The sequence below is a fragment of the Ictidomys tridecemlineatus genome, chromosome X (assembly GCF_052094955.1).
Source record: "Ictidomys tridecemlineatus isolate mIctTri1 chromosome X, mIctTri1.hap1, whole genome shotgun sequence".
NCBI classification, from domain to species: domain Eukaryota; kingdom Metazoa; phylum Chordata; class Mammalia; order Rodentia; family Sciuridae; genus Ictidomys; species Ictidomys tridecemlineatus.
In genome coordinates this window covers 101,922,254-101,938,332 of record NC_135493.1, presented here as the reverse complement: position 1 = coordinate 101,938,332, position 16,079 = coordinate 101,922,254, and the positions used below count along the sequence as shown (strand labels likewise).

Here is a 16,079-nt window from a genome sequence, read left to right as displayed (position 1 = left end):
GTAAAGAAAAACATGGTATAGTGAAAAGAGTGTTGAATTGGGTCTGAGTTCTGATTTTACTTTTAACAAATGAAAACATCTCAGCTAAGTCATCTAGAATCCATTTCCCAATCTATAAATTAAGAGGTTTGGCCCAATCTCTGGTGTTTTAGAGTTTTGAATACCTTTTATTGTTTATGGGAGCTAAGAAAATATTTATCTTTTAAAAATTCTTTTTTTGTAGTTGTAAATGAACAGCATGACTTTATTTTATTTTATTTTTGTTTTTATGTGGTGCTGAGGATTGAATCCAGTGCCTTACACGTGCAAGGCAAGTGCTCTGCCACTGAACCACAGCCCCAGACTGAAAATATTTATCTTGAAGATAGCAGATATTTCCATAGGTTGGAGTGTTACCTAAACTTTACACCAACTTTAGGAAACATATAGCTGCTAATACATTTAACTTATTATTCTATGTTTAATTTAAGTTTATGATGTTAAAAGAAGAAACAGATAAACTGGAAACTATATGTGGGGAAAAAAGCATTATGAAGATGGAAATGAGGGTGAGGTGGAACTCTCAGCAGTGTTTAAAATCTTACAGGGTATACAAAATGAATTTATAGTTACTATAAATTTATAGCACTTGCTTTTATCTGTTTTTGTGTATTACCCTTTTTTTGCGGGGGGTGGGGGGTGGGTGGGTAACCAGGGATTAAACCCAAGGGGACTCAGCCACATCCCAGCCCTATTTTGTATTTTAATTAGAGACAGCGTCTCACTGAGTTCCTTAGCACATTGCTTTTGCTGAGGCTGGATTTGAACTCATGATACTCCTGCCTCAGCCTCCTGAGCCACTGGGATTATAGGTGTGCGCCACTGCACCCAGCTATATCTTACCTTTTTAAGATACAAATTCTATTTAAGAGCTCAGAATTAGAGATGGGATAAGATGAAGATACATGCATGGCCTAACCCACTTTTCTTCTTGCCAGTTGGTTTGAAAAGTATGCTGTGAGTCAAGAATATCACCTGTTTCAACACTCAGACCTTTCTCCTCATAGTGAAATCATCAATTTAAATTTCATCACAAATTGAAACTAGTTAAGGGAATAAAGAAACATGGCTCCACAATTTGAATCTTCATTAATTGAGAATCATAAGAATTATCTCATTGGGTATGATAAATAAATGCATTTAGTACTATTAATCATGTCTGCTTGTTGGTTTCACTCAAGCAATATAATTTTATAGTTTTATATGTGACATTTAAGTTATATCAGATTCCTTCTTTGGACTGAAATTTCCACAAAGGTAGAAATCATGACTGTTTTTGATCATCTGATCCCCTGTGCCTATCACAATGCTAGACATTTAGTAGGGGATCAGTAAGATAGGTAATAAATGATTGCTTTCATGGAAGAATAAGTGAACAATATACATAGTTGCTAGAGTCAAGGAAATGTCCAGGTGGGAAGAAGGGACAGGGATGGTGGCTTTTTATTTTTGATGAATTTGTGCAAGGCAAAACGTGGTTTATTATTTCTATTGTGTAGAATCTGCAAAATACTGAACAGTTATACAACTCTTTTTAAGCTCAAATATGGGTCAAGGCTATAGGTGGCAGGTCCTGGACACTAAACAAAGTGAGAAACTGTTTAATTTTTTGTTATTGCTGTTTTAATGACACTCAGACATACACTAACACAGGCAAGATCTTTGCTGCAAGGGTATATGTATTTTGGGCTGGGGATGTGGCTCAAGCGGTAGCACACTCGCTGGGCATGCGTGCGGCCCAGGTTTGATCCTCAGCACCACATACAGACAAAGAGGTTGTGTCCACCGATAACTAGAAAATAAATATTAAAAAAAATTCTCTCTCTCTCTCTCTAAAAAAAAGGGGGGTATATGTATTTTTCTAGAAAAGGTCAAACTAAAATGAATTAACTGCCTGGTATCATGTTATCTGCCTTCCATTTTCCACAAGGGTGTATTCTACTTGCCTAGGCTTTGGTAATTTAAAAATTCCTGGTCTTAATGTCCTTTGAAATGTACAGATTTTATAGCTTAGATTTTAAGAGACACCATTACCTGACAAGGTAATGACAGTTTTATCTGCACTGGTGACTGGATTTGCTGTGATACTTAAATAATAATCCAAATCAAATGATAATTTTTTTGAGAGGATGTCAGGAAAGGAGAAAGAAAAGAACAAAATGCACAGCATTTAACTTGGTTTAAAAACAACACACTGCAGCTTCCCATAGCTTCTTATTTTACTGGGGGAAAAAAACCCATCCCTTAGCAATTCATCTTCCTTTGGGCACATGAATGACATTTTACTGTGATGTGATTATAAGAAACAAAATCCCTCGGAGATGCTGCCTTAAAATATTTCTCTTTATAATGTTCTGAGCTCGACAAACCTTGGTAGAAAACAGAATACTCTTAATTATGAATAAATTAACTAAATTAGTAACATGAGATGGATATGCAATTAAGGGATTGTTAATTGAAACTGGAAACACAGCTGTATACAGCTTAGAGATGAATCATACCAGTAATGACGCAGATGTTTATAAAATGTGATTATCTTTAGTGGAGACAGCACTGCATCTCCCAAGCCCATTCTTATATTGTGTCACTGAAATGGTTTTTAAACCCGTGAACACCAGGAATCAGTATCTCAGGGACGGCAAATTAGGCTCCCTGGATATGGGAATTAGTGTTGTCTGAATGTCAGCAATTTGATTCTCCAGCTTTCAAAGAATGTAGATATGGAGCCAACAACAAACATCTGTTAGTTGCATGGTCTTCAAAAACAAAAACATCCAAAAGTTGCTGGCAAACCAATGCCTGCTTCAATCAGAGAAGACAGTAAAGTATCTGTAAACAGTTACGACTGCATGTGACTGAAAGAAATGTATGGAACATGCAGCCTCTGGTCACTGTGTGGAAAACTGCACAAATGGAAAATGCTCCCTCTGCAGGCAGAGGCTCTAGAACATACTTAACTATTTTCCAGGGAATCCAACCAGAAGAAAAAGCAACAACAACAAAGAACATCCCCCCCCCACACACACACACACAATCTTCACAACAAAAGAAAGCAGTGGGAAAACCCTGTTATTAAATGTGCTGTACATTTAAAGGTACTAAAATTATCAATGATTCTACCGCATTTTGGAAACTTCCTTTTTTTTTTTTTTTTGGTACTGGGGATTGAATCCAGGGGTCCTTTACCACCGAGATACACCCCTCAGCCCTTTTTTACTTTTATTTTGAGACAGGTGTCACTAAGTTATGTAGGCTGGTCTTGAACTTGAAATTCTTCTGCCTCCATCTCCCAAATTACTGGGATTATAAGCACATGCCACCAGACCTGGTAGAAACTTGCACTTTTTGTTTATCCTTTGCAATTATGCTCCGTGTGAAATTCCCATTTGTCCCACGGAAGGGAAATGTCTCTAAGGATATGGATTTTAATAGAGTTACATAATCTTTGCACAGACTTCCTTTGACTAAAGTTGGGGGAGGGACTGGAAACTATGTCCTAACCAGACCTTAATGATTATGGCCTATTAGTGCTCAGCTAAATAGATACTATAATCTGATATTCATATTCCTGGTCTCTTGATGCAATCTTGTGGCATTGTTTAAAACCAACAATCCTGTCAGGCTGCCTGGTGCTCACAAATATGGTAGATATCAGTTCTGCGAGCTAAAGCGTAAACTAGCCACTGTAAGGTATGGTCAAAAAAGAACTAACACATAGTTTTAGATATTGACAAACAGAAAATATATTTGTCACCTTAGCTTAGCTCTTTTTCAAAGTTATCACTTTTCTTAACAAAAGCTAGTTCTGGAAAGAAAACAAAATAAAACAGAAGATGGTTGCACATTAGTCACTACCTCCTGCTCTCAAAAGAATGTAGAAAATGTAGAACGTTTTCCTTTTAATTCAGGGGAGAACTTTATTGCAACCTTTAATGAAGTATTGGATGACTTGAGGACCAAATAAACAACTCAATTTTCCACTTTACATTGGCTTTGGGCATAGGGGATGTACCTGAGTTGTATGTTAGTTTTAAAAAAAATTATCTTTCAAGAATGAATGTGGAGAAAAATGCAAACATATAAAAAGACATACCACTATATATTGTTGTCTATGTTGGATACCTATATGTGTGGAATTTGTTAAATTTTGGTCACGAAGTCTTTCTATCCTATGTGTTAGTCTCTGCAAGTACAGGCTTTGCCTATAACTTCAGTATTGATTTGCTGTTATACAGGTTCCAACTTGTCTAAATTTCATTACTTGAAGAGACAGCATGCAATTCCATACACAGGTATAAGAAAAGTAAGCTGACTACATGTACACTCTGAGCTTTCAAAGAGTACTTTTTCCCCAATATACTTGGCCAAATTCTTTATGAGTGTGTTATTCAATTGCAAATAGTGGTGGCAAAGGCAATATTATATATTATTTTCTAGCATTTGTACTAGTATTTTCAACTCTGAACCTACCTATAATGACTAGTATCAGAACATATTTGTGGTATAGCCAGCTATTTGCCTACCTAATAGCTGTTCACTTCTTTTTCCTTGGTAAAGAAGCTCAATTAAGTGCAGATATTGGGCACCAGAGGACCCAGCTCTGGGGGGAGAATCTGGTCTGAACCAGTCATAGTCTTAATCAGTGATTGGTTTAAAGAAGTTCAATGAGGGCTGGGTTATGTGGCTCAGTGGTAAAGTGCTTGCCTATCATGTACAAGGCTCCAGGTTCAATCTCTAGCATCTTATCCACCCCACCCCCCGCCCCACAAAAGAGGGTAAATGAGACCTAGTTCCCCAGTGGGAATCTACTAGAGAGCTTCTGGGAAATGTTTTCTTTTCCAAACATACACAGACATACTGGCACAGTTATGCACATGTACACACACACACACACACACACACACACACACACACACACACAAATTCAGTTATCCTTGTACTTTTCCCTTCCTTCTTTCCTTGGCTATTGTTGTCTGAAGATATGTAGCTTAGTACAGTAAGAAGCCATTTTGGGACCATGAGAAGAAAGCCAAGAGACTCCCAGAGAAGCTAACCTTGAATCCTGACATAATTCAGCTGTTAAAGGAATCAATCTTACATCTGATGGCCTTTGAACTTGTGGTTTTGTTAGACCAGTGGTTCTTAAAGTATGGTTTCTAACCACAGTAGCATCAATGTCACCAGGGAACTTCCCAGAAATGCAGAATCTCAGACTCTGCTCCAGACCCAGTAAGTAATAAGAAACTCTTGTTGAGCCCATTAGCCTGTAGTTTAACAAGCCAGGGGGTTCTGCTGCAAGCTAAAGTTTGGGAACCACTGTCTTAGCTTATCAAATGTCTCTATTATTTACAAAATAATGAAACTTTTCAAAATTTGTCTGATCCCACTGACAATCAAGGTTTTCATGTTAAAAATATAGATTCTCAAACCTCTTGCGTCAGAATGAAGCAGCTTGGGAATTAGCAATTCAATCATGTGCTCCTAGCATTTTTCATGACAAGAGAAGTTTGGAAAAAACAAAGTTTAAGGAAAACAAACGTAACACCCTTAAAGTCATGCATTCTGCTGTTAGCTATTGAAAGTGTTCTAACCAACATACCATCCACATCATTTGTGATCCCCTATTTCAATAGGTTATAGTTCCAGGACCACTCAGGTAAGTAGATATACTAGTTCTGGCCTTGGCAAGTACATTACAGAGTCTTAGTTTGAAGAGCCTTTGACTTAAGTGAAGTTTACATTTCTAAGAAGTTGGTTTCTTGGCTTAACTGTCAATTTGAATTCCTGATCTTTTACATTCAGGAACTGTTTACCCTAACTCCTCACTTTAGCTCAGGTCTGAATTCCTAACCTCTTGTACATTCTTGACCCATGCTATCTGGTGGCCCCATCAACCCCGTCAGGATTTCAGAATCCTCTCAAGTAATTACAAGAGTAATCATGCATTCCTTAACTCTTCTAGTTGCATTCTCAAAGGCCAGATTCCTACCTGCTGAACTTGAACATGTGGATGCCCATGAGGCTGGCATGAAAGCAGGAGCAATTAGTCTGTGAAAAACTAAACATATATTTTTGAAGTCTGAAAAAAAATTTTCTGCTCATCCAAATAGAAGTAATTGAGAACTTTAAAATATTTAACTTTAAATGGTCTGAAATCTTCAGTGTTCTTTCAGGTCAAATGAATATTTTACATTAAAATATTTCTATTCCTTATTTACTTTGCTAAAGAAGATAAAAAGGTAAAAAAAAATCTTACTGAAATAGTTTCCTTATGAGTGACAAATACAAAGAGTTAAAAGAACTTAAACAAATATTTTCCTTCTCATCTAATTACATGTACTTCATTTGCATAGATATTATTTTACCTTTTTCTGTCCTCTCTACAGTACACTCAATACTTCAATCATTTTAGACTTCTAAATACCCCAAGATATGGCAGATCTTCGCAGACCTCCAGGCCTGTGTTTTCTAGAAAGCACTTCCATTTCTTTCTTTACCTTTTGTAACTTCCACTTACAGAGTTTATATATCAAACATCTTTGAAGGGTGCCAGTGTCAGGTATATCCTTGTCCCTGCTGTCAAATTGAGAGTCTCTACATAATATAGTTACAAAAGATACTGTACTGGATTTCAGGAAAAAGTGATTTGCAGATAAAAGCATTAACCAAATTGTGCTTTGATTTACTTACTCAGTTTCATAGGCTTTATATAATTGATATAATTATTTTAATAATTAATAATATAATTAAGTAGGACTATTTTTGTTTTTTTTTAAGGCTAAGGCTCTTTTATTGGCTATGCAGAGGCAGTTGGTTCCAGCTTGAGTGAAAGGAGTCCAAGCTTAAGACTGAAAATTCAGATAAATGTGGCCAATCAGTGGAATGGGCAGTGTAATCTCATGAGGACTTACAGAAAATATCAAGTTATAATAACTTTGGGGGTTATAAGTCCCATCATTTCTAAAATACTGGTGGCTCTCTAGACACCTGTTGCAGGAAGACTAAAAAGGAAAGCCTCAGCAGATAAGGGAAAGAGTGGTTTTGAGGATGCTGTGATGTCTACCATTTGGATTTATCTTCTGGTTCCAAAAGGCATGATCTAAAAGACCACGTGCCAGATGGGACACATTGTGCTGCAAGTAATACAAAAACAACATAAAATGTCTTTGACAGTCAAGGAGCACAGAGGCAAGGCTGCTGTAATTCAGAAACACAATGACATTATTAGGACTCAGGTTTTCCCCATATTTCCATTCTGCCATCCCTAAGTGAACTTGAAACACAAACATAAAATAACCACTGAAGTTATGGTCTATCCAGTCATCCATTCAACAAGTATTTATCATGATAGGATCTGTTCTTAGGTGCTTTGAACACATCAGCAAACAAAGCATACAACATCCCTGGCTTCATGAAGCTTTCTCATAGTGAGAGACAATGAAAACAGCACATTAAAGATGCTAATTTTGTAGTATGAGTGTATGGAAGGAAAAAGAAACAGAGGAAAAAGAAAACAGGACAGATGTTCCTTTTGCAGCCTTAGCACATCTCTCTAAAACTTAGGAGCTAAAAACAAAAGTTTATCATGATTGCTCATGGTTCTGAGTTGACTGTGCTTGGTTGAATGTTCTTGCTTGGGGTTTTCAGCATGTTTGCAGCCAGATGGCAGATAAAGCTGGAGTGATATAAAGGTTTAACTGAAATGAGTGTCCCAGACATTTTTTTTTTCACTCATACATCTGGTGCCTCACTTGGGATGACTGGGGACATCCATCCCCACCTTAGGGCTGGCTAGCAATTTCTGCCTTTCCATGAAGCTTCTCTATGTGGCCAAATTAGATCACCTTAGAGCATAATAGCATTAGAGTAGTGAAACTTTCTTACATGGCAACTCACTTCTTTCAGAGAAAGCATTCTAAGAGGTGAAGACAGAAACCATACGGATTCTTTTAAGGCAACCTTGGATTTCTTGCAGGATTAATTCTGCTACCTTCAATTTGTTATACAGGGCCAGCACAGGCTCAGAGTAGGAGAGGACTACTAAAGGTTCAATTACTTGGAGACACATTTCATGGGTGGGAGAACACCTTTGTAGAAGAATTGCCAGGGCACAATAAGGAGGAACTGAAGGCTATGGAAAACAACAACCCCCAGGGGAAAATGGGAACAAAAACCCCCAGGGAGAAAGGAGGACAATGGATTGCAGGGAGAAAAGAAAAAAAAAACATGTTTTGGACTTTCACCATTTCCTGAAGTTACACAACCATTCCTCCTGACAGCCCAACCAACGCATTCTGCTATGATTCAAGTCTCACTTGAACCCCATAAAAATCAGACCCCACTTGTAATCAGTTGCCATTTTTTCACTTGAAAATGTGCCCCTCTGCTGCTTAATAAAGCACAGCTGGTCTGTCAAGGTCTATCTCCCTTTTGTTATTTTTGCTCTCAAGAATGGATTGAGATAGCTAAGAAGAAGGATGTGAGTCATTTCAATAGAGTGGTCAGTTTTCAAGAGATTTTCTTTAAGAAATTGATATTTGAGTAAGATTTAAAGGCAGTAACAGTTAGTCACATAAATATCTGGAGGAAGAGCATTCCAGGTGAATGAGGATGAAACAGAATAGATAGTAAAATGACCAGGCATTCACGATAATGGGTCCCATTCAACCACACCTGAAGGCTAATCAACAAGGCCTATTTTGAATGTTAAAGACCTTGAGGTGGAAAACCAAATGTGGGGATGAATTCAGGTGGAAGTGACAGAAAGGAGAATGGAAGTGAACCCAGATGATAGCCATGATGCCTTTTTGATACCTATTTTCATATGTTTTGCTCCATGTTCTGCCCAGAACCATATATACCCATTTTTATAACACAGAAAACTCAAGTGTGGGGTAGGTTACTATATGTGGCACTTAGGAAATATGAAAATATTTTGAATCGCTTCCAATAAATCAGGACCCCAATTCACAAAATGGGTTTTTCTGCTATTAGGCCCCTTCTCACCTGGCTAGAGTTCTCTCTCTCCTTGCTTAAATAAATCCTGCTCCATTTACTCTTCCTGTCTGTGATTGTTCCTGGATTTTATTCTTCAAAATTCTCAAGACAAGAACCCAGAGGAAATTGGGGAAGTGGGAAATAGAATCTCATCTCAAAACACGGTTTCACAGGTACAATGAAGAACTAGTCATTCTGACTAGAGGAAGAAGGTCTCTTTGGTTTCCTAGATAAGGAAAATCTATCTCAGAAACTATTTTAGCCAACTACCCCTTGTTGTTTATTGCCTGAGATTGCATAAAATGCCTGTGACCCATTTTTGACAGTGACACTGAGATCATCAGATCACCATGAAATAGCTCAGGATTATCATGATTCATTCCCTTGGGCTGGGGCCTACATAGATGCACATGGTCACATGGAAGAGGGTGAATTCTCATAAGCCTGGATTCTCCCAGTAAGGAAGAATAGTGTACACATACAGATTTGGGGAAAGGGAAATAGTATGGTCTTTCCCAAACCTCGGGAGTTCAACAAAACTTCTTAGAGGCCTAACAGAGGACAGCTCATTTCCTTTTTCTTGACCATTAGCAGAGATGTCTTACACTTGGTTTAGAAGCAGAAAATTCTAGAAAGGAAGCCTCAGGAACCAAAATTAGCATCTAATGCACCAAGTAGCCAAGGGTCCACCACCCACAGAAGAGAGGGTTTAACAGTACACTTAACAGACAGAGAGTAGGTAACATTCATAAATGGAAAAGGTAACTGAAAGGAGAATTCTATGTATGACATCAAAATATATTGAGATTCATGATCAATGTAAGACTTAATTTAAAGAGACTAACATTAGAATTCCCAAGACCAGCACAGTCACAATAGTTATATGTCCATGGATGACTATATTTCCCCTTAAATTTAAATATCTGATGGGAAAGGTGGGCCTGTGAATTAGGGATCTTGATTTACTGGAAGAAATTCAAAATATTTTCATATTTCCTAAGTGCCACATATAGTAACCTACCCCACACTTGAGTTTTCTGTGTTATGAAAAGAAAGCCCAATGAGAGGTAGTTCAGTAAATATTTATCAATGGAAATAGAGGTTAATATTTAGAAATACCGAGGCAAATTAAGATAATAAAGAAATGTAAGTCATAATTCAGAGGATAGGAATTCCAAAAGTGTACATGTGTTGTATGGGGATTTGAAGTTCATGACCATGCTCTCATTTTTCTTTTTTTTTTTCTGCCAGTACATGCAGCTGTTGATACACAGTATCATATCAATCTGAAAGCCTGTTCAGTTTTTTTGGGGGGGAGTCCTACTGAGTATCGAACCCAGGGGCACTTTACCACCAAGCTATATCCCAGCCCTTTGTAAAATTTTATTTTGATACAGGGAATCTATCACTGTTGCCCAGGCTGACCTGGAACTTGTGATCCTCCTGCCTCAGCATCTAGAGTTGCTTGGATCACAGGTGTGCACCACTGCACCTGGCAAGTCTGATTTTAACAAAAGGAGGCAGGTATGATGCATAAGTTGAACCTAGGACAAATTAAAGCATTTTCATTTTAAAAATGCCAAGCTTTTTTAAATCAATAAGCTTTGGAAATACCTTTTCTTTTTGAAGATCAGAAAGTTTATTTCTTTCTTCATACATCTAGACAGAAATTTGGTTCAGTTTTATTCAACATGTATTTAGTGGGAACCTTCTAGATGTATACTAGAAAATATCCATTGGTTATAGAAAAGAAAGAGAGCCCCTATTTTTATAGCATGACAGGGCAGAAAGGATTAAATTCTTATGAAGAAAGAACAAATATATTACAACAGATGCTGTATATTCAAGTTCAGAAAAAGAGAAAGTTTAGAAAGGTTTCATGGAGATGAACTGCAGTTCTAATAATAAGCCTAACATTTTAATAGCATTTAATAGTTTCTGATGTACTTTCACAGACCTTTTCTCATTGTTTCACATGGACCTTGCAAGATAGGTGGGATGTGGATAAGTAATTCCATTTAAAAAATGTCTTACAATATAGAACATTTGAAATGATGAATGCCCTTTTAAAGAATAAAAATAAAAGTCCTGTAAAGAGAATAGAGCACATGTTTTTAGTTCTGGTTCTACTATTAACTAGTGTGAACTATGACATATCATGTGGTGTCTTCATAAAGTCAAGAGTTGGATTTCTGGACTGTTAGAGCTAAAATTCTCTGAATTGATGGGTGGTAACAAGCCATGTTTCCTAAAATAAAACATAAACGGTAATATATGGTATTACAATTAATTAAATAGAACTTTTAAAGAAGGATTGCTTAGTGTAAAGCTAACAATATAAAAACATTCAAAAATTCCAAATGAATATTTTTAAAGCAATGAAATCCACCAATGGATTCAGTTGTTTTAAAAGTAGATTTAGCAGCTGAACTACTGGCTAATTTATACTTGGAGCAACTTGCTCCATAGCCTTGGCTTTGGGCCCTAACCATAGTTTCAGATCTACACTAAGGCCTGAGGCTTATCCAACTTGATTGCAAAAGCAAGGTCCTAAATGCAACTAGGCAAAATGTGTGATGAAATCAGAGCAAGGCAATCACTGCTATTGTGAAAGAAAAATAAAGTATGTGCAATGTTGGTAAGTGACTATCAGACTCTCTGTGTCTGAAGTATTGTACATTATCAGCTAATTACCTGTTTTCCTCCAGCATTCCTTGGATATCATTTCCAGATGAAGAAAAAAACATAACAGTGCTTCAAATGCTATTTTAGGACCTCTGTTACCAAACTAGATGCAGTAATAAAGACCACATCATTTACCCTTTGTCCTAAAATAACGAAAACATGGAGCGTGTGTGTGTGTGTGTGTGTGTGTGTGTGTGTGTGTGTGTGTGTGTGTATCCTATGTATATGGATTACAAGGCAGTGGAAATAAATAAGGAAGGATAATGATCCCTAAGAAGTGGAAAATACATGAGGTAAACCCTAGAATCCTTGGGTTTACCTAGAATCCTATTATCTTACTACCATGAGATAGTTTCCTCGTCAGAGCACAGGGAAGAAAACCCAGGAGGATTCTGGCAGATTCTACCAGTAGAGGAGATTAAACAGGGAATATGGAAGGTAAGGCAATGAAAAATTCATAGAATGGGAGAGTAGAGAGCTGGGGGGGAGAGAGAGAGAGAGAGAGAGAGAGAGAGAGAGAGAGACAGACAGACAGACAGACAGACAGACAGACAGACATAGATATCTGTAGAGGTTCCCCCTCAAGTATTTAGCAGAGAAAATTACTAGAAGCTGGAAAAGAATCACAGCAAAAGATCCGAGCTGCCAGGCACAGTAGCACACACCTATAATCCCAGCGGTTTAGGAAGCTGAGAGAGAAGGTGAGCAAGGTCAAATCCATCCTCAGCAACTTAGCAAGGCCCCGAGTAAAATTACTGAGACCCTGTCTCTAGATAAAATATAAAAAAAGGGCCAAGGATGTGGCTCAGTGGGAAAGCACCCCTGGGTTCCATTCCCAGTACCCCCCCCTCAAAAAAAAGATTAGAGTTAAAAGTATTCAGTACCCATATGGGCAGGAATATCTATTTCCCATCAATCAAAGTGGAAACACAGTGCGATCTTGCCTCAATAGTGGGAAATAATCAGGCCCTGAATGAGCACTGGTCTACTCCCTAATCTTAAAAGCAAGATGTTTAAGGATCAAACAATGGCACATAATTTAGAAGGGGAGAAATGGAAATACGCGTATATAAAGAGGTCTAATGTTACCTGAAGTTACACAGTGACCAGTTAAATATGTGTACCATAAACCTTAAAGCAACCACCAAAATATAAAAACAAAGAGCCATAGCTAATATACCACACAAGAGCTAAAATGGACTCACTGAATATATTTGATCAATTTAAAAGAAAATAGAAAAAGAGGCACAAGCAAACAAAGAACAGATGGGACAAAGAGAAAACAAAGGGCTTAATGAAGGATGGATTTACATCTAACCATATCAATAAACACATTAAATATAAATAAGCTAAATACTTCTAATTAAAATAGATGGTCAGATTGGATTTTTAAAAAGCAAGATCTAATTAAATGTTACCTACAAGAAATGCATATTAACTATAAAGAAATAAACAGTTTAAAAGTAAAAGTATGAAAACCATTATACCATATCAACAAAATAATAAGAAAGTTGGAGTGGCTATAACATTAGTCATTAGGGAAATGCAAATTTAAACCGCACTGTCTCAATATAAACCTATTGAAATGGCTAAAATTAAAATGATTGACCATATTAAATTTGGGGAAGGATGTGGAGGAACTGGAACCCTTGTATGGTATTTGTGAGAATGTTATATGCTACAACTGCTTTACAAAAGATTTTGGCAGTTTCTTAATACATTGTACACATGCCTACCATATATTATCTAGCTGTTCCTCTCCTAGCCATTTGCTCAAAGGGAGTGAAAATGTATGTCAGTAAAAAGACTGGTATAGGAATGCTCATAGAAGTCTTTTTTAAAAAAATTAATTTTTTTAATTTCAACACAGGCCAGTCAGAGGCACAGAGATTTATTTAAGAAAGCAGACACACATTCAAGGAAGGATGTTGGCCATCTTGAGAGAGAGAGATGTGCTTTGGGGATTGCTGACTCCTCTTAGTAGTCTTTATTGTAATAGCCCCAAAGTGAAAGCAATCTAAATGTCTACTGAAGAGTAAATAAACAGCCAGATACAGTGGCACATGCCTGCAATCCTAGCTACTTGGGAGGCTGAGGCAGGAGTATACCAGCGAGACTGGTAGGGGTCCTTCCTAGTGTGCTTTTTTTCTGTCCTTCAACTAAATTGCAAGTTCAAGGCCAGCCTGGGAAATCTGGTGAGAACCTGTCTCAAAATTAAAATAAATAAGTAAATAAAGCTTGGAATACAGTTTGGTGTATAAGGCTCTGGGTTCAATCCTCAGTACTGCCAAAAACTAAAAAAAAAAAAAAAAAAAAAAAAAAAGAGTAAACAGATAAAGAAACAAGGGTATATCTATACAATGGAATACAACTCAATAATAAAAAGGGATAAATTATTGATATATGCAACATGTGAATGAATCTCAAGATACGTATGATGACTGGAAAAAAACCCCAAAATATTCACTATGCATCCCAGTCATGTAAAACTAGACAATGCAAAATCATTTATAGCAACAAAAAACAGAATAGTGCTTGCTTCAGGAAAGGAAGGAGGTATTGCTAAGGGCACAAGGAAACTTGAGTGTAATAAATACACATCGACTATTTTGAAGGTGATAATAATGATGGTTTTTAGAGTACATCATATGTTGACTTTACATAAGTATATAATGTTTATTATTTAAAAATGCTGTTATAGAAAGTGGAGGGGAGGCTATTCAATCTCTTTTTTCCCAAAGGTAACAAAATATGTTCTATGTTTTTCTGAGTCCATGGATCAATAATTCTTTTTTTTTGGTACTGGGTATTGAATTCAGGGGCACTCGACCATTGAGCTACATCCACAGCCCTATTTTATATCTTATTTAGAGATAGGGTCTCATTGAGCTGCTTAGCGCCTCACTTTTGCTAAGGCTGGCTTTAAACTCACAATCCTCCTGCCTCAGCCTCCCAAACTGCTGGGATTACAGGCATGTGCCACTGAACCCGGCTGGATCATTAATTCTTGAAAAAGGTCTAAGACATAGGTGAATTATGTTCACCTGAGTGTAAGGGTAAATATTTAATTTTCTTTGAAAAAGTTTTTGGGATTTTTTGAAAATTATTGAAGTATTATTTATCCTTATAAATCCACAGGTTTAGACATGAGTAGTATTTCTTCAGCAATTATAACTTTTCCCTCTATGATATAACTTTCTGCTTATTTTTAATCATGTTCAATAATATTTTTACTTAGTTTCATGAATTTATCCATTCATGAAATATTTATTGAATGCCCACTATATAAAAGACACTGCCAAGTGTTAGTAGATGTGGTATTAAGGGCCTCTGTCCTCATGGAGCTGACAATTCAGATGAGGGCCATAGACTTTCAATAAATAAGTCAACAAACACATAGCATAGATTTTTCAAAAACGGTGTGAAGAAAGCACACAGGATGCTGTCTGTAATAACAAAAGGAAATCTTCTTTATATGTGACTTAATTATATGTTAATTCTGCAGTCCATTACTTCAAATGATCTCTAGTTATTAAATTTACATACTGGATTTTAACTACTTTGTTTATTTTGTTAGTCCCAAGCTTCAGTCCATTTAAAATACAAGTTACAGATGCATACAAAAGTCATTCAGTTAACCAAAGCCTGAAGACCACTCTCTGATCATCCTTTCCTGCCTCCCAGTCTCACCCAATACACACATGCTCACCCCCACATCCTCATTGTAGTATCCTGCATTTTCTTTCACAACACTTACTACATTGTGTAATTATTAATGGGAGATTTTAAAAATTAATGTTTGTCTTCTCAAGAAGCTATAACCCTCCAAAGAGGCTTTTCTTTTTTTCTTTTTTAAAAAATATTTTGTGTTTTAGTTGTAGTTGGACACAATACCTTTATTTTATTTTTATGTGGTGCTGAGGATTGAACCCAGTGCCCCGCACATGCTAGGTGCGCACTCTACCACTGAACCACAACCCCAGCCCCCAGAGAGGCTTTTTCTGTCATTGTATTCCTATATACAGACTTTAGTAAAGAGTAAATACCAGAAAAAAAATTATTGAATGGATGACTGAATGAAGGAGTATTTCTGTTCACTTCAGGAACACTTTGATGATTAATCCCACCTGGTGATAGAGAAAGTGGTACTAGTTTTTAATCTGTGAATGATTCAGGCTCTGGGTTAAGCAGGCTGTTCCTGAGATTGTGGTCTGAGATTCATGTAATCATCCTACTTTAAATACTTATTTCCTCAACCCTTGGTTCCAGGTGATTTCTGACAAATTAATAAATATTAGGGAAAAGATTTTCTTTTTGTTTAAAGGGGCTGGATTACAAATTAAAAGGAAATGATTTTA

The 16,079-nt window shown here is 36.8% G+C and overlaps 1 protein-coding gene across 19 annotated transcripts in view; it reads right to left on the bottom strand.

Annotated features, from left to right (window-relative positions):
• Dmd (dystrophin) overlaps positions 1-16,079 on the bottom strand; it is a 2,094,227-nt gene that overhangs the window by 303,791 nt on the left and 1,774,357 nt on the right. The gene's annotated exons all lie outside the window — the stretch shown is intronic.